The 22,056-nt window shown below is 55.3% G+C and overlaps 1 protein-coding gene across 4 annotated transcripts in view; it reads left to right on the top strand.

Moving 5' to 3' along the window:
* The first annotated feature begins 1,868 nt into the window (after positions 1–1,868).
* The window catches only part of GRB10 (growth factor receptor bound protein 10), a 112,849-nt gene continuing 92,661 nt past the window's right edge, over positions 1,869–22,056 (top strand). The window contains exon 1 of one of the 4 annotated variants that reach the window (XM_072955484.1): positions 1,869–2,022. The gene's annotated coding sequence lies outside the window, so the exon portion shown is untranslated. Of the gene's footprint in view, positions 2,023–2,203; positions 2,319–2,365; positions 2,603–3,056; positions 3,343–22,056 lie in introns of those variants that run through there. The other 3 variants (XM_072955483.1, XM_072955482.1, XM_006216577.4) reach the window with 3 other exon arrangements.

The raw sequence follows: 22,056 nt of genomic DNA, 5'->3' as shown, positions 1-22,056 counted from the left end.
TGCTGATAAACTCATTGGCGTGATACGAATTCCCAGGCCTGACTAATCTCACAGAGTGCCCGCTCACTCGGTGCCAGGCACTCCCCCTGCTGCGATGACACCCTGAGCAGCACGTGGTGACAATCAGTCGTTACTAATCATCTTGAGAGTTTATCAGATTCTCTACGGTCAGCTGAAAGGGCCTTCTCGCTCGTATTTGGATCCCTGAATTCCTCACTATCACGAAATCTTGCTTTTGGTCCTGACATCTCAGGGTAAACAGTACATTTCCCTTGGTGAAGCTTTTGAGCACCAAGACACACAGCCTTGTCCCTGGTAAGGGGGCGGCTTCTCCAGGGCCACCCACACACCGCGTGGTGGTCCTGCGCAGCGGCTTCCATCCCCATGGGCAGGAGCACGTGGCCAGGGGACATTTGGAGCCTGCAGCCCGCGATGGCTCCAAGGTGCAGTCCGCCCACAGGACTGTCTGGCCCGGATCACGGCACAGGGCACAGCTGCAGCCACAGCCACCAGCAGAGTGACACGTCCGTGACCTTGGATCACATGGTGCTGGGTGGCCCCTGCCCAGAAGGGAGACAGGCCTGCACGGGTGTCTCGGCAGAGCCGGGAAATGTGGGGAATGAGGGCCTGGCCGAGGAATTCTCGGATCCATGTCGACATGACACTAGCGGACGTTTATTTTCATCCCTTCTCACTGAAGGGTAATGTTTGAATACCCGGATGTTCTGAGACGCCCTAACCTGACCCTGGGGGGATCTTGTGATGGTGGGGAAAGAAATGCAATAAAGGACGTGGCCAGATCAACCGGCAGGGACGGAATACTGACCAAGAGGAGACACACATATTTTGTATCAATGTACAAATTTGGTGAGTGCACTGTGGTTACGTATAATATCTCTACTCTTAGGAAAGAAGGGGCGATGGGGTACAGAACTTACCTACAAACGATCCAGGAAAAAAAAAAAAGATCTACGTATTGGGTGCTTTTCAAACATCGCCCACCAGGCTTCCTGACTAGTGCGCGCTGGCGCTCTGACCCGTGCCTTCTGCCACGCTGTAAGACTCAGCGCGCATGACTTCCGAGAAGATGGCCCCAAACCTGCTTTCTCTTCCTTACTCTGCTCTGAATCCTTTGTCTACACGCGGAGTCTCTGTGTTTGTTCCGTTCTTCCGGGAACCTAAGCTCTTGCATCTTAGCCTTTCAGCTTGAGGTTTTCTGGACTCAACCATAGGTAGGTACCTCCCGGAGGCTTATTCAGTTACAGAAAAGGATGACCTTTCATTCATCCATGCATCCAGCCAAAGGGGGTAAAAAAAGAGCTATAAAAGTGTCCTAAAGGGTTTTGGCATAATCCTTATTCTGCGCTTACCAGCTCCTTGACCTCTGGCAACGTATTCAGCCTCGGGGAGATTCGGTTTCCTAGTGTGCGCGGTGGGCCTCTCCTAGTGACAACCTCAGGGGGCCCGGGAGGGGGCAGGGGGCTGTGAAATTAGAGGATTAATGACTGGCACAGCGCACGTGCTCAGCAAAGGTACCTTATCACAGCTGTTTTTATAACATCAAAACCCAGGGGAAAAAAGCATAATTATTGTTATTACCCTGTTTGTATTATAATTCTGATTCGATAGAGACATTCATCATCGTGTTCACGAAAAGTTTCCATTCATGCAGGGTTCCTTCCTGCTTTTCGCTTTAGGGCACAACAAGTTATACCTTATTTAACCCCCAGGCTGAGGCGGCTTATCAGCCCATTTCAGAGATAAGGGCTCGAGGCTTGGCGGCGTTAAGAAGAGCTGCAGGACCTCCCCACGCCACCCGCACGCCCACGCCGGGGCTCAAGGCAGGCGGGGAAACTGAGGCTGGGAGAGGCGAGGATCCAGACCTGGCGGGCTGCGGCCGCCGCGCGCCCGGGTTCCCCTCTCCCGGTGCCGTCCTGCCGCTGCGCCCGGGATAAAGGATCTGGCGGCGCGGCTCCTGCTGGAGTTTCCAAGAATTCGCTCGCAGATCGCCCTTCGGGAGAGGTCCGCGGGGTCTTGGGGGGGCGGGAGCCCGAGTCCGCGCCCGGGGCGGGGCGGGACCGGGGGTCCGCGCGCCCCCGCCCGCCTGCCGGTCCCGGGCGGCGGCCTCCGGGGACTCCGGCCCCGCGCCCCGCGCGCCCCCCGCGCGCCCCGCGCGCCACGCCCTGCGCCCAGGCCGCGGCTCCGCCCGCGCTGGCGGCCCCGAGCGGTCCGGGCGGCGGCGGCGGCGGCGGCGGCGGCGGCGGGAGGAGGAGCAGGAAAAGCCACCGGGGGAGGAGGCGGAGGCGGCGGAGGCGGAGGTGGCGGCGGCGGCGGCGGCGGGCGGGCGGGGCCGCGCGGGTTTAAAGCCCATCGAGGGGGTGGGGAGGCCGGGAGGAGGCAGGAAGGGGACCGCGCCGGGCGCTCGGAGGCCGCGGACGTCCGCGCGGAGCCCGAAGTTTCCGCGCAGCCCGGAGGCGGCGGCGCGCGGGGGACCGGGGCCGCCCTGCGCGCCGCCCTCGCCCCGCGGGACCCGCGCCCGCCCCGGCCGCGCCGAGGGGCGCCGGCGGCCACGCGGAGGCGGCCGGGAGCGGCGCCGCGGCAGGTACGGAGTTGGGCGGCGAGCGCGGCGCCAAGTTACTTCGGGGCCGGCGGTCCCGCGCCGGCATTGTCTGCGCCGGCCGCCCGGGGGCCGGGGACGCCGGGCGCCGCGGGGGCGCGGCGGGCGGAAGGGCGTCGCCCCCGGGGCCGGGGGGCTGCGGCGCGCGCGGGCGGGGACCGTCCTGTGCGGCGCCGGGGGCCGAGGGCCGCCCGGAGGGTGGGCGCCCCGGGCGCTCCCGAGCCGGGGCGCTGCCGGGCCTCGGGATCCCGTCCTCGGCCGGTGCCGGTGCCCCGCTCCGCGCCGCCGCCGCCGGGGCCTACCCCCCCACCCCCACCCCCGCCGCCGCGGTCCCGGATCAGCCGGCCGCCAGCCGTGGAAATGCGATAAGAGCCGCGCGGTTCGCAGGAGGCAGTTCTGATGCAACTCCCCGCCTTGCCGAGCGCCGCTCGGAACGCCTGCTGGCCGCGGCCCTGGAGCGTGTGCGCCGGGCGGTGCGGAAAGGAGGGTGTTCACTTTTTATTGTGTTCCTCTTCTCTCGGGACTGCAAGGAAGGCCAACTTTTTGGCGTTGGCTTTGGCGAAGCCCTGGGTCCCTGGGTCCCCGAAGGGGAGCCACAGGTGACCCTGCCCGGGCCTGGATCTTTTGCGCTGCGTTCGCCAGCGAGCTTTTTTTTTTTTTGCAAACGGTTGCACCCGGCTTCATTCAAGGGGATGCAACGGCAGAGACCCAGAGAAGTAGCGCTCGTGAGTAAATACGCCTTATTGCACAACTTTCTCTCCGCCGCTGTTTACCAGGCCCTGCCCAGAACACTTTGTTTCCGAAAATGCTGATTCAGCCGTTTGGAGGTCCCGGGTTCCAGAAACGGGGCTCAATTTAACGTTTGGCTCGGTTTTACTAAGAACACATGTTGTTAGCACAGCAGCAGGCGTTGACTGGGGTTTACAGCACTGAGCTGCGAATTTTCCGCGAGAGGTGACCTCGAGTCCCACGCCCCCACCCCACCCCCCACCCCCCCCCCGCGTTCTTTCCAGGAGGCAAAAACAGGTGGGATCTAGGTTTCTCTGGCAAAAGAAATTCCAGCTCTTGGCGACGCTGAAGTGTCTGCTAGGGTAGCACTTTATTAGGGAAGGGCTCTGAAAACAAAGTGTTTCCAGGAATGATTCGAGATGACGAGGCTTTTCTGTTCAAGACCAGAACCCTGGGAGGCGTGCACACAATATCTGAGTGTTACTGGGAGCGCTTGGCAGGAAAGGGCCGCGGGGGCCAATCCCCACATTACAGGGAGGGAACCTGAGGACAGGCAGAGTCACAAACCCAGCAAGCTGCCTGCGTGCCCGAGAAGTGAGGCGACCGAGGCTTCTGTAGCATGTCACCGTTTAGGGGACGTGTTCAAAGCCTCAAAGTTGCTTTTAATCCTCTACAGCCCACTGACCCCATTTTACAGGTATGGAAACTGAGGCCTGGGGCTTAACCGCCGTGCCTGGGGTCTCATGGCCAGCCAACAACATTATCACCAGAGCCTAAGCTTTGGGTTTTTTTTTTTTTTTTAATGTCCTGTGTGGTTCGTGCTTCTGTCCCAGAACACCTGCCTCGGACAGAGACATGGTCCTAACAGCTCTCCACTGCCAGTCAGCCACCTGCAGAAGCAGGAAGCTCTGTTCCCATTTCTGAGGCTCCCCGTCTTCCAGATGCCTGCCATGTCACCAGGCCATCATCAGTGCTGTCCTTCGTCCACTCACTTGTTGTACCTGAATACATACTTATTTTGGGAGAAAATACTCACGCAGTCATGAGTCTGATACGGTAACCAGGTTTCCTGTGATTAAAACAGGGTTTTAATAAAACCTGTGTGTCCCGAAAGTCATCTCTGGCTTGTTGCCTGTTGTCTGCATTGCTTCGGGGACAGCACTGGACGGGGACCAGGTCTAACCTGCAGACACCAGTCTGCTCCTTGAGCAGAGACGTCTGTTGGGCATTAATTTCCTCCCAGAGCTTTGGCAATCCTAGGTTGGCATAGTTGATCAAACCTAATGATCTAAAGGTGGCATAATTTAAGGAACTTAACTTGCCTGGAATGCTGTCCAAGTCTTTACTGCAGGGGGAGAGAAACGGGCACACTGGTAGGATGTTGTTACGTGAGCTGCTGGCTCGGTTGGCTGGCCCACCTGTCGGGACTCTGAGACTGGGTGCGGAGAGTGTTTCTGTCCTGTGTCATGGGAAGCAACTATGCCTTTGCAGTTTGGGGCACGATCTCCGGATCTGTTTCTCAGTCTCTTAAACCAAGGTGGAATCGCATGGGGCTCATAAGGAAGACGTGGCTGTTTTGTCTTTCCTGTAAACAATCAGCCATCCGTTCAAAATTTAAATAAAACTCTGCCAGTGGAGAAGGGATTTCCCCTGTCTTAATTTATCTTTTTGCTCAAGGATGGGGGATTATGGAAGATGTTAGGACAGACAGGCCACTTGGAAGGCAAGGCTGTGGGAATCTGGGAACCTTTCGCGGGGTCTCTGTGCTGATGGGTGTGTAACTGATCGGGTCCATTCAAGCCCTGGCCGGCATCCTTCTGAGCATTTTTAGGCACATGCTTCTGGGGGGCTGTGTCTGTCTCCCTAACCTTCTCCGATCAGCGGGGACCACTCTATCGCTGACTTCCCTTGCTGAGTCGTGGGAGGACCAACAGCTTTCCTTTAATAGCGTAAGGAAAAGTGGTGTGACCGCTTTGAGAGGTGGCAACAAAAAAAAAAAGCCATGTCTCTGAGGACAAAAGTCATCTCAGAGGAAGAAATGAGCGCTTGCGACTTTCTGCTTTGGGGACACACCAGCTCCAAGGAGAGATCCCTTTTGGTTCGTGCGGTGGAAGGGATGGGCATGGGGTGAGCCACGCCTGGCTCGCCCAAGTGCTGCTTTGCTCATGACTGGATGCCACTGGGACACTGGAATGTTATTTTTCAGCCATTGAAGTTGCATATGGAATTGGGGGAGGGTTTTCCTCGATTGTTCAGACCCTTACTTTGAGGACCTTATTTGGGCTTGACCGGCCACGGTGGACTGTGCGTCGTAGCATCTCCTGGGGGCGTGAGTGCTGCCATCTTGCCCCCTTTGGCTTCCCCCAGGATGGGGACCAATCCTGGTGACCCCACGAGACCTCAGTTGGACTCCTGGTTCTTCCTTTTACTAGGCAGGTGGGCAGGTGGACTAAGGTCATCAGTAAAGTGAGAGTCACAGGGTTGCTCACCTCGGAGGGCAGTGGGGAAGGTAGGGTGCCGTCCGGGGTGCGTAAACCTTGGCACATGTCAGAGCTTGGCAATGCCCCTTGCTCTTAATTTGCAGGGTCCTTCAGTTCACCGCAAAGGAGGCTCTGCGTATTGCATTTCTGTCTCCCAGTGCTCTCTCCTGGACAAAACCCTGTTGAATTGACCGTAACCTGTTTTGAGCACCAGTCCCTTCGAGTAAGGACCCTTTTCTGGCCTATGAGCAGCAGTTTGAACTCCCCGCGGGTAGGATGCTAAGGGCAGAGGTGGGTGCAGAGAGACCTCCGGGTGCAGGCATGCGGGACCAGGGGGCATCTGTCTTCAGGATCCCCGGGTTGGTTGGTGTCTCGAGTCTGCAGAGACACTTGTCCCAGCTGGGACCTCAATGAGTGTGGACGGCTGGTCCCGACGGGCTTGCTGGGCCCCTGGGGAGTGGCTGTCGCACGCCTTCCGAGGGCTGTGCCCGTGGGCAGAATCCCCTCGAGTCCTGGCTGTGTTTTTGAGCCAGGACAGCGGGCCTGGGGACCAGCACTGGGAATCCCGCCTGGGGACATCGGCTCATTGTGCACTTGGCGTGGAAAGTCGTTGCTGTGTTTTGGCCCTTTTCACTGTGTCATTGTCACCATGACTGAAAGCAGGGTTGGCAGCTGGGGTCCTAAGGTGGTGTTTCACTGCACGGGGGACTGCCCAGGGGGCCCGTCTGTCTGGCCCTGCCTGCGAGCCATCCGGTGTCTCCCGGGGGGCCCTCTGCAAGAGAGAACCGTGAGGGGGAAATGGTGACCCCCTGGGGACCTTCTGTCTCATCCTGTCACATGGGTGCCAACACGAAGGAACCTCCAGCTGCCTGGATCCCACTTGAGATGCTTCTTGAAATCCACGTGGCACATACTCACTCCTCTTTGGTGCACTTACTTATTTAATACTTTTTTTAAACTTGCATCCCTTGGGAGTGTCTGCTTCCAGCCTTAGATGAGTTGAGAACTGCCTGTAATATAAAAGCTTTTCTCATACCCTGTGTGTAATGGCAGTGATAATTTTAGGATTCCCTGCTCCAAGAAACTCGTAACGACCAAAAAGCCACTCTGATCTGAGGGGACGTTTTCTTAAATTCGGACGTCTGTGCAGAAGCATCGTGCAGGCAGGAGGTCGCCCCCGGCCTAAGGACGGCGCCTTGCTCCAAATCTGGGACCCGGCTTGGAGATCTTCCCGTGGGCCGGGCGGTGGAGCTGAGGGCTGTCCACGGCCCTCCAGGTGTCCTGAACGGGGTGTGTGGGGGGTTCCCCGGGGGCCTCCAGGTTGCTTTTTCTGGAATGTTGATGATGTCTGCGACATCTCCCTGGTGGGGAGGGGTGAGTCCGGACGGGTCCCTTGCTCAGCTGGGTCACCGCTTAACCGCAGGCCCGCCTGGCCCGTCTCCCCACCCTGGGAGCGGTGTCACCTTGTCACAGCGTGGGACGCCGGCAGCCCCCGCCGTGTCCTGCTGTCCCCTGGCTATGCTCTCCCGGCCTGGCCTGACCAAGCTCTGTCCCTTCGAGTGGGCTTTTTAACCCCTCAACACCCAGGGCAGACTTTGAAACTTGGTTTTTAGAGCTGGACACAGTTGGAAGAGTCGATGCCACAACAGTCCGCAGCCGACCTCTTGTGTGTTTCCCGCTGCATCTGTAAGCAGGCATCCGCCTAATGTATTACGGTTCCTCGCCCCTGCCTGCCTCCCCTCCATCCCCGCAGGCCGCAGCGTCACACAGGATCCTGTGCCCTCCCTGCGTGGCCGGCGAGGCGCTGGACCGCTGTCCCATCCGCATCCCGCACCTGTCTCCGCCTCCCCGTCTCCATGGTGACGCCGGGGCTGGACCCGCGCGCACCGACTGGCGCTGGCGCTCAGGGTCGAGCCGCGCACTCTCTGTCCTGCGATTGATGACTTCCTCTGCCTCGTGGGGCATCTTGTTTCCTTCTGCAGTTGTGTTTGCGTTCGCTTTGGAGTTTACCCGCCTCTCCCTCCCCCACCCCCGCCGGAAACCGCCACAGGTGTGCAGATATTCTCGCAGACGCCCCCGGTGTCCAGCCAGCCTTATCTTTCTGGAAGCAGTGACTCTGTGCCTTTCGGCAGCCTCCCTGCCTCCGCTTCCTCCTCCACCATCCTGGGGTTGCCCTCAGTTTTTCTCTTCGGTTCCACGACTCCTCTTTCCTGGCTTCTTCCCACAGTTTGATGGAGAACGTTTCACGCTCGCTTCCCCCCCAGAAGACGTGCCTGCACATTTTGGGGGGACTGTGCAGGTATAAAGACATTGTTAACGGTTCTCTCCACGTTTCACTGTTTTTTTTTTTCCCTTTGTTTTTGTTTTTCCATGTCCGGAAGCTTGCAGGATTTTCTCTTTGCGCCTTTATTCAGAAATCCCTTGAAGGTGCGCCTCGTGGTTCTACATCGACAGTGTGGGTTACGTCAAGGGCACCTTCAAGCTGGAAACTCAGATCCTTGGGGCTGGTAAATGTTTTTGAATTAGTTCCCCAATTTCTTTTTTTCTTTTTTTTTTTTCCCACCTTCCTCCTCTTTCTTTCCAGAACAGCTTTTATTGGGGGAGGGTGTAGTGCAAGTGGTGGAGCGCATGCTTAGCATGCACGAGGTCCTGGGTTCAATCCCCAGCCCCTCCCCTAAAAAATAAATAAACCTAATTACCTCCTCCCACCCACAGAATAGCTTTTATTTGGCAGTTAGCTGCCTGGGCTGGTTCTCCCATTACTTTTTTTAGCTCCCATCTGAATCGGCTGAGTTCCTCTAGGTGGTGGAGTGAGTGCATCAACATGACGTTTCAACCTTTCTACTGGATTTTAAACTTCCGTTTTTTGATTTTATTTTCTAAGGACCTCTATCTGTCTTTTTTGGTTATTATGTAAGTAGACTTTATTTTTTGGAGCAGTTTTAGATTTACTGCAAAATTCAGCAGAAAATACAGAGATTTCCTATCTACCACCGCCCCCAACATCTCCCCCAAAATGGGACATTTATTACAATCGAGGAACCTACAGCACGCCATCACTACCCCCAAATTATTACTCTTATTTTACTGTCATAATATTCTTGTTTCATAGATAATATTATTTTTAAAAATCGTGTATATATAATGTATCCATATTAGTTAAATTTTTCCCCCCTTGTTCCTTACGTGGTTTCTTCTCTCCAATTTTTGCCTTATTCCTTTTTTTCCACGTTTGGTTCTGGCCTGCCCAGAGCCGAGCCAGTGGCGGGCTCGAACTTACGCGCATGTTTTATTTGGATGTTCTGGGAGGGAGGGCCAGGAGGCTGGTGCCCAGGCCCGAGCAACTGAGAGAAGCTCATGGTTCCATCGTGTGTGTCTCCCGATGGTCCTGGGGGAGGGACAGGGGGCAGAGGGTTAGCTTTTAGCTGGTGCCGTGGCCATCCCACCGTCTGGACCCCTGGGCAGGCCATTGTTGGCCTTGGGCCTTGTCGGGCCCGTGCCCCTGTGCTCGTCCCAGCAGCGGCCAGACTGGTCAGGCTGACAAGGTGGTGTCTGACCCACTCTGCTTGGCCCTCCTCTTTCAGGTTCAAGGCCTGGGAACCAGCCTCTGTCTCCTGCACTGCGCCCTGCGCCCCGCGCCCCGGTGCCTGAGCCCTGGTGGCCGAGTGCCCAGCGATCCCGTGCGGCCAGCTGGCACCAGGATGCGCCGGGGTCCAGCTCACAGTATGGCTCGGTTCTGATCCACGCGCGCTGGCCCGGAAGGGCCGCCCTGGGCCACCTGGAAGGGCTGTGGCGGTCAGTAGGACACTGTTCTCACCGTGGCTTTTGGTGACCAGGGGCTCTGAGATGCGCGTGTTCTTGGAGACAGGCTCCCTGACCGCTCTCAGGCCATCCATCCGGAGTCCAGGATCCCGCAGCCTCTGTGGGTGTTGGCCGTGGGATGGTGGTGTGTCACCGTTTCTAATCATAATTGTTTAATATGTAACAAGTAACAACGGTACCCAGATAAATGCGTCCAATCGCTCTTAGCCCAGTGATGGGCAGAGGGTGCGGGAGCTGGCTGTGGACATGGGGAGATCGGGGCTCCTGCGGGAACTGGACCTTTTTCTCTGCTGAAAACAGAAGACCAAGGCCTGGTGGACTCTGAAGCCTCGCTGACATGTCTAGTCTGGTGTCAGAGCCTCGGATACACACATCTCGTCCCCCTGCATCTTTGTCCCGAGCCTGCGCCTTCCTGGGGGGAGCCTGTCGGACGGCTCCGGGGCAGAGATGCTGAAGCCGGGGAGCGCTCGCCCTCTGGATGGGGCTGGACTGACTGCTCTGCACACAGGAGCCGCCGTCTTCAGAAAAACAGGATCACCTGTTCACACACCGATCATCCCTTTGATCAACTGACATTTGTCACTGGCAGCCGGAGTCCCCCCTCAGGGTGTTGACAGAGGACCTGTTGGAAGCGCCACTCCGAGGGAGCTGTTGTCCCTGGAGGCTGCTGTCTCACTGCCAGCTGAGGGAGGAGGAGGTGGGCGCCCTCCCCGTCTGGGCTCTGTGAGGATGAAGGGACCGGTGACCAGGGGCAGGCATGGTGGTGATGCCCCAGGATGCGGGGCTTCAGGTGCCGTTAGAAGTGACCCTGGGTTCCAAGCACCACCTTCAGTCTGCTGGCATCTCTGCTCCTGCGCCCTCAGCGGTGTTTGCTGGAAGCAGTCTCCACCCCTGGGGAATTTGGGGGTTCTTGCCCACCCTAGATGTCCAACACGTGCATGGACAGAGCGCGAGGGGCTTTGGACTCCATTCCTTTGTCATCTTTTATCAAACATCTCCCTAGACATGTGCTGCTAGTGCACAACTCGGTGCTTCTCGAAGGTTCAGCGATGTCACAGGGACTAATATTCAGGGCCACACCCCCCAGACAGTTAACACAGTGGCTGCACTGTTTTGCATTCCCATTAGCCGTGCGCAACTGTTTAAATTTCTCCACATCCTCACTAGTTCAGTATTTTCCAATTTTTCCTTCCTTCCTCGTCCTCCCTCCCTCCCCCCCTCCCTTTAAAATTTTTTTAAAATTTATTTTTATTTATTTACTTATGTTTAATTCAAGCATAGTCGGTTTACAATGCCGTGTTGATTTCCGGAGAACAGAGTAGAGATTCGGTTACTCACACACATACGTATATTCCTTTTCAGATTTTTTTTTCATGATAGACTGTTACACGGTATTGAACACAGTTCCCAGTGCCATATAGTAGGACCTTGTCATTTATCTCTTTTATCCCTGTTTTTTTAAAATAACAGCCATCCTCATAGGCAGCAGGTGGTACCTCATTGTGATCTTGATCTGCATTTTGTTGTTGATTTGCCGGAGATCTTTATATATTTTGAATATTAATCCCTTAGCATTTGCGTGATTGGTAACTATTTGGTCCCTTTCTCTGGCCGGTCTTTTCCATGCTCTTGTCCTGTGATACATGAAAGTCTTAAATTTTGATAAAGTTCAGTGGATCTGTTTCATTCTTCGGGTGCCGTCCGCACGAAGTCGTTTCTCAATCCACTGTCACGAAGATACTCCCCTGTGGGTGCTAAGAGCTAGTTTCAGCTCCTGTGTTTAGATCATTGATCCACGTTGAGCTAATTTTTGTTTCTGGGGTAAGGTAAGCGTTCACGTCATTCTGTTGCGTGTGGAAGTCCAGTTTCCCCTGTGTCATTTGTTGAAACGACTGTCTCTTCCCCCCATTGAATGGTTTGGCATCCTTGTTGAAAGTTTAACCCACCACGTACGTGAGGGCTCACTTCTGGGCTCTCGGTGCTGTTCTGTTAAGTCTGCGTCTGTTCTCAGGCCAAGGCTGCAGTTTTGCCTACTTGTAGCTTTGTAGTGAGTGTTGAAATCAGGAAATGTGACTTTCCGAACTTTATTCTTCTTTTTCAAGATGGTTTGAGCTATTCGGGGTCCCTTGGGAATCCATACGAATTCTATTTCTGTAAAGATGCCAGTGAGATTTTGATAGGAGGGCATTGAATCTGAAGATTATTTTGATTTAACAATAAGTTTTCCGATACGTGACCACAAGATGTCTCTTCTCATTTATGTCTTATTCATATTCATATGGGAACATTTTGTCATTTTCAGGGTACAATTCTTGGCCTCTTGGTTTGAATTTATTCTTAATTATTTTATTATTCTTGGTGTTATTTTAAATGAACTTGTTTTCTCAGTTTCCTTTTCAGATTGGCCATTGTTAGTGTGTCGACACACAACTGATTTTTGCATGTTGACATATCCTGTAACTTTGGTACATTGAGTAACTCTGATAATTTCTTGTGTGTGTGTGTGTGTGTGTAATTTTTAAGATTTTCTGCATATAAGATTATGCCATCTGCAAACAAAGGTGATTTTAGTTCTTCCTTTCCAATTTGCATACCTTTGATTTCTTTTTCTTGCCTGATTGCTTTGGCTGCAACTTCCGATACTGTGTTAAATAGAAGAGTTGGAAGTGGGTGTCGTTGACTTGTTCCAGATCTTAAAGGGAGACTCCCACCACTGAGCATGATGATAGCTGTAGGTTTTGTTCATATATGGAAAACTTTTTTTGTGTCCTGTCATCCTTGAGAAAGTCCCGCATGCCATTAAGAAGACTGTCCTCCTGTGGTTGAGGGGAGTGTCCAACGCATGTCACATCTGTGACATCCAGTTGGTTTATGGTGCGTTCAGGTCCTCTGTTCCTCACTCATCTTCTGCCTGGTGGCTCCACCCATTACTGACAGGGGGGTGTTAAAATCTCCAACTCGTGTATGTCTGTCTCTTTCTCCCTTCAGTCGTGTCAGCGTTGACTTCATATATTTGGGGGGGGGTCTCTTTCTCAATATCTGATGTCCTTCTTTGTCTTTTGTAACAGTCGTGACTTAAAGTATATTTTGGCTGACGTTGCTATAGTGACTTCAGGTCCCCTTTTGTTAATCTTAACATGAAATATCTTTTCCCATCTTTTCCCTTTCAACCTGATTGTGTCTTTGGACCTCAAGGGAGCCTTCTATAGACAGCGATGGTTGGGTTTCGTGCGCGTGCGTGTGTGTGTGTGTGTGTGTGTGTGTCCTCCATTCTGCCAGTATCTGCTTTTGATTGAAGGATTTAATCTATTTACATTTAAAGTGATAGCGGATAACTAGGAACGTCTGACATTTTTGCTCATTTTTGGCGTGTGCGTATCTTATAGCTTTTTATTCTTCATTTCTCTACATTCCTTTCTTCTTAGAACTATCCTTATGCTGGAAGAAAGGCTGCTAAGATGTGAGCAGTTACTGAGTAAATTACGTTCAGAAGAACATTTTATAAAACGCCGAAACCTGAATCGGCTGCTGTGGGCCTTTGGTACCACATCCTTGCCATTGCTGGGATGGGATCACGGCGAGGTGTGTGTTTTCCCAGGGAGCTCCAGCCCTTCTGGGACAGGGTGCTGTGCTGCTGTTTGGGAAGGACCAGAACAACATGACCCGGGGGTGGTGAATTCCTTACTCTGCAAGGCTGTGGGTTGCATTGGGTCCTCAGGACAAACCTGCAAGGGGGAGAGGGAGAGACTTCCTTCTACACAGGTGTGGAAATGGGCGCCCCTCACAGTCAGATAGGTGCCTGGTTCGGGGTCCAGCGGGTGTTAGTGGAAGAGCTGGAATCGCACTTCCAGGTCTTCGGACCCCTCTGAATGCCACCGTGGAAGGAGGAAGGGGGAAAGAGGGGTGATGTGTTTCCAGCGACTCGAATGCCCGGGGGGCGTGTGTCAGGAGAGCACAGACCCCGCCCACAGTGCTGATTCTTTCAGGGATTGTAAATATCAAAGGGAAGTGTCAGTCAATACATTGCACAGTGCCCGGCACACAGTAGGGCTTCAACAAACATACGTTTCCTGCTCCCTGGGGGAGTTTTGCAGGCAGAATGCTACGTTCTCCAAAGTCCTGGGACTCCGGGGTTCAGAATGTTCTGGAAGCTGGTAAGTTCGGAAACAGAGGTATATTTTGCCCTGCCTGGGGATGCACCATCAGACAGAAGTGGCCACTCTGTAGTTCTGCGTGTTGCCCAGAAGGGCCTGGGTTTTGACTTGCCTTTTGGAGGCAGGGACCTGCTCCTGCACGAGGAACTCTTTGCAGTTTTGTCCTTTTATTTATTGAGATCGTTGCGGGTGGTTCCAGAGATGCAGGGAGGGGCCACCTGAATTGACCTCCATCCCCGAGGCGAGTCACGTAGGCTCTGGTAGGTCAGTGCCGGGTTTCAGGGCATCTGTGTGCCATCTGAGTTCATCTGACTTTTGAAAAGCCTCTCAGGGTGACCCTGGGCTGCCGGCCGATGAGGACGTGCGCTCCGGCACTGCTTCTCTCCGCCCTCCTTGCAGGGCCGGCTCCTCGGGGTAGAGATAACAGGCATTACCAGGCCCTTGCCCTATTTAGAAGAGTCAATCCCGCGTCCGCAGGTCAGAAATAGATCCTCTTTCCCTTACTTAAGCGTGCTCGGAGGCCCTGGCGTGGTAATCCCGCCGCGCTGGGTGCGGGGAGGTCCGAGCCCGGAGGAGGCGGGGAGACACCGCGGTGCCCGAGGGCTGCGCGCTTGGGGCTCCCAAGTCCACGGAGGGACAGTGCCTCCGGAATCGGGATGCAGATCCGGATCAGGGTCAGAGCCGATCCTGGCTCCGGCAGTGATGGGAACATGTGCGCAACCTGCGCACCCCGCGCACATCATGCGCGCATCATGCGCGCATCGCCCTGAAGGCTACCTTGCCCGGTGGGTCTGCGTCCGCTCCCCGAGGAAGAGGGGGAGCCCGCCCGCCCGCCCTGCGGCTGTCCCGGAACTCTGCTTGAAAACTGGAAATACTGGACATGTGACATTTTCCCTCTGATGCTGCCTGTTTGGTGGCTCATGTGGGACGGGGGCAGGAAAGACGGTTGGCAGTGACTCAGAGTGTGCGTCTGGCCCGGATGAGCCCGGGACCAGCCTTTAGGGAGCTCAGCTGAGCCATGGTCAAAGGGGTCCGCCCAGCGTGGGTCCCCTCCTGTCCTCTGAGGGGAGCGCCCTCCACGTGGGCTCTGGCCAGGGACACTGTGCAGAGGGTCACCTCTCTGAGGAGTTCTGAAATTCAGTATCATTTCTGAGAAAATCTCTGGAAGAAGCCTCTGGTTCCTTTCCCAAGACCCGAGGCTTTCTGTCCAGAGGTGCCTAGCTCCTGGTGTCCCCCTTCTCCCACCTTCGCCTTTACGAAGGATGCTGTTACAAGTGCCAGAAGCCCCTGGAGAGCTTGTGGCCAAGTGGCCCTGTGACTTTGTCATTTTAGAAATGAAGACAAATATTAATAGAATAATAATAAACCCGTCATTTGTAAACTGAAGCAACATCTTTAATGGGAAAAAAAAAAAGCCCGTATTTTTCAAATAAAAGACGCTGAATGAGAGAGAGCCACAGCATTTCACCTTTTGTAAATCCCTGTAGCATATGGCTTAAGGGAAGTTGCCGGGGTCCTGGGATCTGTGCCACGTCAGTCACAGGCCACCCGGCCTCTAGGAACCTGCAGGATGCAGTCGGGAGAGATGGAGGGGACAGGGCAGGTCACACCTTGGTGTCTGGGGGTGGTTTTGGAGCAGGGGCTGGGAATGCTGGGGTCCCTATCCCCGCTCCCCCCGGGGAAGGTAGGGAGGGGAGCACTGGGCGGGGGCACCAGCCGTCCCTTTGGTTAGTCCCTTGCTTCTGTCCCCTCACCCAGGGCTCAGAGAGGCCCTGAAGACTCCAGGTCCAGAGTCACTGCGGCCAAATAGAGGGGGAGCCTAGATCTTGGGTTTGACGGCATATTCAGGCATTTTGGGGGGTTAAAATGTGGGTGCGAAGTGGAAATGCTCATGCCACCTTGACGTGATGGGCTGGGGTGACAGGTGCCGGTCAGCTGGGAGTCTGGGGCGCCGGCGGGGGGCTGCGGCCTCCACCGGGCGGTGGGAAGCCGGGCACTAGTGCGGGGCTGTGATGTGAGGGCCGTTTCCAGCCGCTGGTCCAGCGCGTCCCCTGAGCGTGTGCTACGCGTCCTGCCCAGTGTGGGCTGCCTGGCCCTCAAGTCATCGTTAACTGGTGGGGGATGTGACGAGTAGTGCGTTGGAACCAGGGAGAATTAAGCGGCAGAGACAGAAAGGCAGACGAGGTGGCGCTTTTGATCTGATGCGGGAAAGGTGTGCTGTGATGGGTGAGCAAGGGGTCCTGTGTCCTCTCCCTCCTGCCCCTGCCGGCAGATCAGAAGGCCCAGGACACCTGCAGCCCCCCGAGGGCATGAAGGGCCTCCGTGTGACCACAGAACCAGCGGAGGGTGGGGGTGGGCGCTGGGTGCTGCTGGCCAGGACCTCACCTTGGGGGAGGACGGACTAGCGCTGGAGGGTGAGATGGCCCTGTGTTAAGCCATTTTTACCCACCATACTTCTGACACCAAAGGAATGAGGGGTTTTTTTTTGCCTCCTGACCCCAATTCTCCAACTGGGACGCCAGCTGGGTGTCTACAATTCAGCTCAGTCGTGACACTCTCTGTCTGGTTAAAGGACCTGAGATGGCCAGAAGGGATCATAAGGGACCCAACTCAGGAACAGCCAGATTAGAGATGTGCAGGGGAGCGGCTGGGGTGGGGGTGCCCGGAGCCTCCGTGTCCCCTGTGGGTGCGCCCCCTCGCAGCACCCCACAGTGTGCACCGACCTGGATGCTCTCTGAGCCCTGCCCTTTAGGGGGTTTTGTGGTGGTCCCATCAGGCAGGTATGATGGATGAATTACTGGCCATTGGTGCTTAACTCAGTCTCCAGCCCCCGTCCCCTCCCTGGAGGTGATGGATGAGGCTGCAAGTTCCAGCCCTGTAATTCGGTCTTAGCCTTTCTGGTGACCTGCTCCCTGCCCCCCCCCCCCCCCCCCCCGTCACCTCATTAACATACAAAAGGTACTCCATCGTCTGGAGAACCTGAGAGGTTTAGGAGCTGTGCCCCAGGACCTGGGACAGGACCAGATCTTTATTTTTAATCATTATCCCATCCAGGTGAAGCACGCAAGCCTTAGGGTAGACCCAGGGGGTGTCGAGAACCAGTGAGCGAGGGAGGTGTGGAGGGGAGGGCGAGGGCGTGAGGACTACATGGTGTCCATCTGTAGAGAGAACTGTTCCGGTTGCTCAAGCAGGCGGTTTGGGTTGAAAGGAGACTCCCGCTCGGATCTGGACACCGCCTTCCCCCACCGTGAAGGCTCCCTTGCGGAGTGATGGCTCTGACCTTTCCTGAGCTCTTTGCATCACGGCTGTGCATTACAATAGGATTCTAAAAAGATGGAGATGAACTTTAGGAACCTTTCCCAGAGACTGTGAAGTTAGCCCGTGGTGATAGCTTTAATCGCGTGCATCACAGGGAGATGGAGAATGAGATGCTGGGTGTGAAATTTTTTTACCCAAATGAGCTCCCACTCCGCACCCTGACCTGGGAAGCAGGAAGGCTGGGGCTCTCCTTGCACAGAGGAGGAACCCGAGGCTCAGACGGCGTCCCGGGGTTTCTGCCGCTCACTTGGCCCATGTCCCGAGTCCCGGGCAGGTGGTCCGGGACATCGGGTGGGGTGGGACTGGGGAGCTGAACGGTGGCTGCGGGAGGGCAGAGAGGCGCAGTGGGTGTCGGGGTTCAGCCCTGCCCAGCCTCACGTCATGACCACGGAGATGAGGGGTCCGGAGCCGGGGGGGTCAGGCCCCATCGTGGGGGGCTCGCTGGTGGGCGGGATTGAGATGTACCTTGATAGGACCGTGGAAGAAGCATTCCTCAGCCCCAGGGGACACTTCAGGGCGTGCGCTGACTGGCAGGGTCAGCGTGAGGGAAACCCTGTGTCTCTCGGTGGGACGAGTGGACATGGGCCACGAGGACCAAAGACCAGCTCGTGTGCCAGCCCAGAACATTCTGCTTTCTGGGAAGAGGCCCCAGAGCCCGGACGTCCCTCCTGAGTGACCCGGAGCCCCGAGGAGAGCCTGTCCGCCGAGGAGCAGGGACCGGGGGGCCGGTGCCAGGGTGCGGGTCGTTCACATCTGCAGGGTGGGGACCAGCACACAGGTCTTCCTCTCCCTTCCTGAGCGGCTCCCGCTGCGGGGCACGGTCAGGGCGTCCACCCTGGTCGAATCTGCTGGGGCTGCTCTGACTCACTTCCCACGCTGCCGGATCCAGGACGCCCAAGGTCAAGTCCTGGCAAATTCGGTGTCTGGCGAGGGCACCTCTTGCTTTGCACACACCACCTTCTCCCTGTGTCCACCCGTGTTGGATACGGAGTACACGAGAGCTCTCTGGTCTTTTATTTATTTATTTTCCCCCCTTCCAGTTTTATTGAGATAAAACAGACATACAGCTCTGTGTCTGTTTAAGGTGTTCAGCATAATAATTTGACTTACGTCCATCGTGAAATGATGCCTACAGTGTGTTTAATGAACATCCACATGTCCTGTAGATGCAGAATTTTAAAGGCAAAAGAAAAATATTTTTTCCTTGCGATGAGAACTCAGGATTTACTCTCAGCAACTTTCATATATAACATAAGCAATTTTGCATGCATTAATCACATTGTGCATTACACGTGGCCTCTTAGAAGGGTCCTGCCCCATCACGGAGGTGCACACAGTGCACGTTTCTCACGCACCCTCTTTCACACGAGCGTGGCCTTGGTCCTCAGCTCTCTTATCTTAGTTGCCCGCGCTGGTCAGGTGCCGCCTCCCACCAGTTCTGGGGGAGGCCCTTTGTGGGACTTGCACTGCACAGTCCTTGCGTGAGGCCGGGACTGTTTCATTCTGGTTCACAGTTGAGAAGTGGAGGCCGGCAGCTCCCTGGGGCTGAGCCAGGCCGGCCGCCTACCAGCCCAGAGAATCCTTGCACTGTAAGACCAGGCTTATGGGGGGAGTGCAGGCTGGAGGGGCCACTGGTCGGGGCCCGGACAGGGTGGATGGAATGCCGGGAGGCTGTTGCTGAACTGAACTCGTGCCCGTGCACAGCAGAGCTGATTTGCTGACTCCGGGTTGTGGTGAAGTAGAGCACAGTGTTTATTGCAGGCGCCCGGCAAGGAGAGCGGGCAGCTCAGGCTCAAAAGACTGGAGCTCCCAGATGGCCTCAGGGAAGGGGATTTAAAGGCAGCATCTGGGGGGAGGGTTGCCGCTCATGGACATTCTTCTGATTGGCTGGTGGTGAGGTAACAGGGATTTTCATCATCAGCCTTTGGGTTCCAATCAGTCTGGGGTCCATGTGCTTATTATGGTCAGCCTCCTTCACCTGGGGGGGGGGTCTCAGTTCCTGCAGAACCACTCAGGGATACGCATCTGATTGCCATGTACGTCCCTTGTCCCTGGAGGAACTGGGACTCTGTCTTACTGTCGACTGTCGTTGGAGCTTTCATTGCTTTTCTTGCTCTACTGCTTCTGCTCTGTCTCTGTGTTCCCTCACTTCCCCAATTAGCACGAGCGTGAGCCTGCCCTTGGGGACTCAGAAAAGGCCTAGGAGACTAAAGCCTTTCTCTACAAACAAGAGACGGGGACACAGAGGGGCTTTTGTACCCGGGAAGGCCCCAGAGGGTCCTGCTCGGTTTCATTCCCCCCTTTTTCTTCGATATTCCTCAATTTTGAGGGGAACAGGTTCAGGGCAAGAAAGGAAATAAGGTTTTGGATGGAGAGGTTAATGATAAACTCGGCTGGGGAACTCGGCTTTAGGGTGACTCGGTTGCAAGGGGAGCAGGAAGAAAGGTGGGGACGTCCCTGCGAGAGGACATGGAACATGCAAAGGCCACCAGGGTGGGGAGCGTCAGGACTTGGAGGCGGCCAGCGGGCGGGATCGGTCTTGGGTCAGCCGCTCCCTGGGAGCCCGAGGTGGGGACAGGATCCCCTGGATCTGGACTGGTGGCTGTGGGTGGGCACTGGGGTGCATCGGAAGCCCACTGCTGGCCTCAGAAGGGGAGAGGGCACAGATGGTGGGAGATGGTCCCGGGGCAGATGAGAGTGGTGGCCTGGTGTTGGCAGCTGAGATGGAAATAGTGGATGGTTGCAGATACTTCTGCAGCCAAACTTGACTGGCCTGGTGGGTTGCATGGGAGGGAGGGGTGAGAGAAGCGGGGGCTGGAGCCGGACCCCTGGGTTCTCCCGTGTGTACCTGCCGGGGGCCGCTGCTGTGAGCCGATGGTGCCAGGCAGGTGGATTTGGGTCACCTCCAGCATTCCTGGGCTGCAGACCGTGGCAATAGTCGCCTGGTGCACGAGCATGAGTTACGAGAAGTGGGATTCCTGCCCCGAAGGCTGAAGTGTGGGACGTGCTTGTCCAGATGGCCGCCCAGAGTGTGTTCAGGGTACCCCGCCGCCAGCTTAGGGGAGCCCTGCCTCCCAGGCCGTGCCGAGCCCCCGGGGCCCACCCTGGTTTTAAAACTGTCGGCAGCCTGATGAGTCAAAATGTATAGCTCACTTGTGGCCGTCCTAGTTTGTGTTCCCGTGGTTACCTGTGGAGTTGAGTGGGTTTCCACGTGTGTTTGGCCAATTGTTTGCTTCCGTCTTTTCGCTGTTTTTACGCCGGGCCACTCATGCTTTCTTGTTTTAATAAACAAGAGGTTTACTGAATGCATTTTGCTGCCTGTGCTGAGAGCAGTTGCTCCCAAGGCTGTCGGCGTGTCTTTTGATTTTATTCAGAGGGCCTTCCGCTGTAAAGGAGTTGATTTTTCCTCCCTGGCCTCCGGGTTAAGAATCTTGCTTAGGAACACCATCCTCTTTTTCCATAGTTCATCTTAGGGCATTTCGTCATGTTCATGGTGTGTTTATGTCCATCAGGAGCAGGACTTGCCTGAGTCTAGCTGAGCAGCGATAGCCAGGAATCCTTGGTCTTACTTCTCATCCCTGCATTGCCATTTGCTTCGTCCAGGTGGGCTCTCCAGGCCTCCGTGTCTGCTCGCTGTCTGGGGACCTGCAGACGGAGACCCTGGAAGACTGGGCTCTTCATTGGGGTGGTACCGGCCTCACCGCTCACTGACGGGAGGGAAGGGCTTGGCTCCCCTCCACGTCCTCCTGCCAGTTTCTTTCAGGTTCCTCACTAAAAGTTTTGTTTTCCCCAATTAATCGAGAGACAGGGTGTTGGGACAGAGAATAGTAACTTTATTCAGAAAGCCAGCAGACCAAGAAGATGGTGGACCCGTGTCCCAAAGAACCCTCTTCCCCAGGTTAGAATTCAGGCTCCTTTTATATTAAAAGGAGATGGGATGTGGTTGGCTGGTGCAAACCTCTTGGTGTGGGAATTCTTTGTTCTTGCAGCTGTCCCCGGGGGTCAGGTCATGGTGCCCCTGCAAACCTCCAACAAAACAAATGTTATTTTCTATTCTGCAACTTGTTATCTTTAAATGAATGGGAAAGTGTTACACCCTTAAAGGTCAGAGCCTGGAGAATGGGCTCTCCCGTCTATTTCAGGCTCGAGGCAACATTCTTAACTTGTAGGGAAAACAGTAGGTACAAAGGTTAAAGTAAAAGAAACAGACCCAGCGTGGAGGCCGTTTTGTTCTGCAGGCTCGGTGCCCACATACCCGAGGGCTGAGATGTGCGGACTCTGGGAGCTCCATCCTGTTAGATGCTGGCATTAGCACCAACTCTTTTCGCTGATAGCCCCGCATTTCGTCTGCGCATAACGCCGGCTGATCTTTTCCTGGTCAACATTTACACTTCGGTTCTGTTCCTTGTCTCACCGTGTTGTCTAGGATCTTAAAACAGTTGTGGCTAACAGTGTAATCGCACGCTGCCTGGCCCTCATTTAATGGGGAGGTTTCTGGTGCGTCTTCCTCCTGTGGGAGGTGTCTGACAGGTGCCAGTTGCCAGGTGAAGACGGCTCCTTATTTAAGACCCCACGCTGAAATCTGAATTTCTGCAAGCGGGAATGCTCCCTCGATCTTTTTTTGCTTTGAATTTCATGCTCTTTCTTTCGGCTATTTTTCTCTCTCAAAGAGAAAGATAAACCGTGTTGCAAACAGTGTGACTGAAAAAAACAGAAAAGCTGAGTGACCGAAGCAGGTGCTTTTCCGGCTTCCAGCCTTGGTTTTTCCATCTGTAAAATGGGACCATGCTTCTCCCTCAAGAATTGACTGTATTTAGTTATTTTTCATCAAGAACCACTAATGTTTGTGTCTTGTTTTGTCTCTCACGTGCCTTTACTGCTTTCAACCTCCGACAGCCTCCGGCAGAGAGCATTTGGTGGGATGTCTGACGTCTAA

Source organism: Vicugna pacos, chromosome 36 (assembly GCF_048564905.1).
Source record: "Vicugna pacos chromosome 36, VicPac4, whole genome shotgun sequence".
NCBI lineage: Eukaryota > Metazoa > Chordata > Mammalia > Artiodactyla > Camelidae > Vicugna > Vicugna pacos.
The sequence above is the reverse complement of the archived record's forward strand: the minus strand, read 5'-3'. Positions and strand labels throughout refer to the sequence as shown.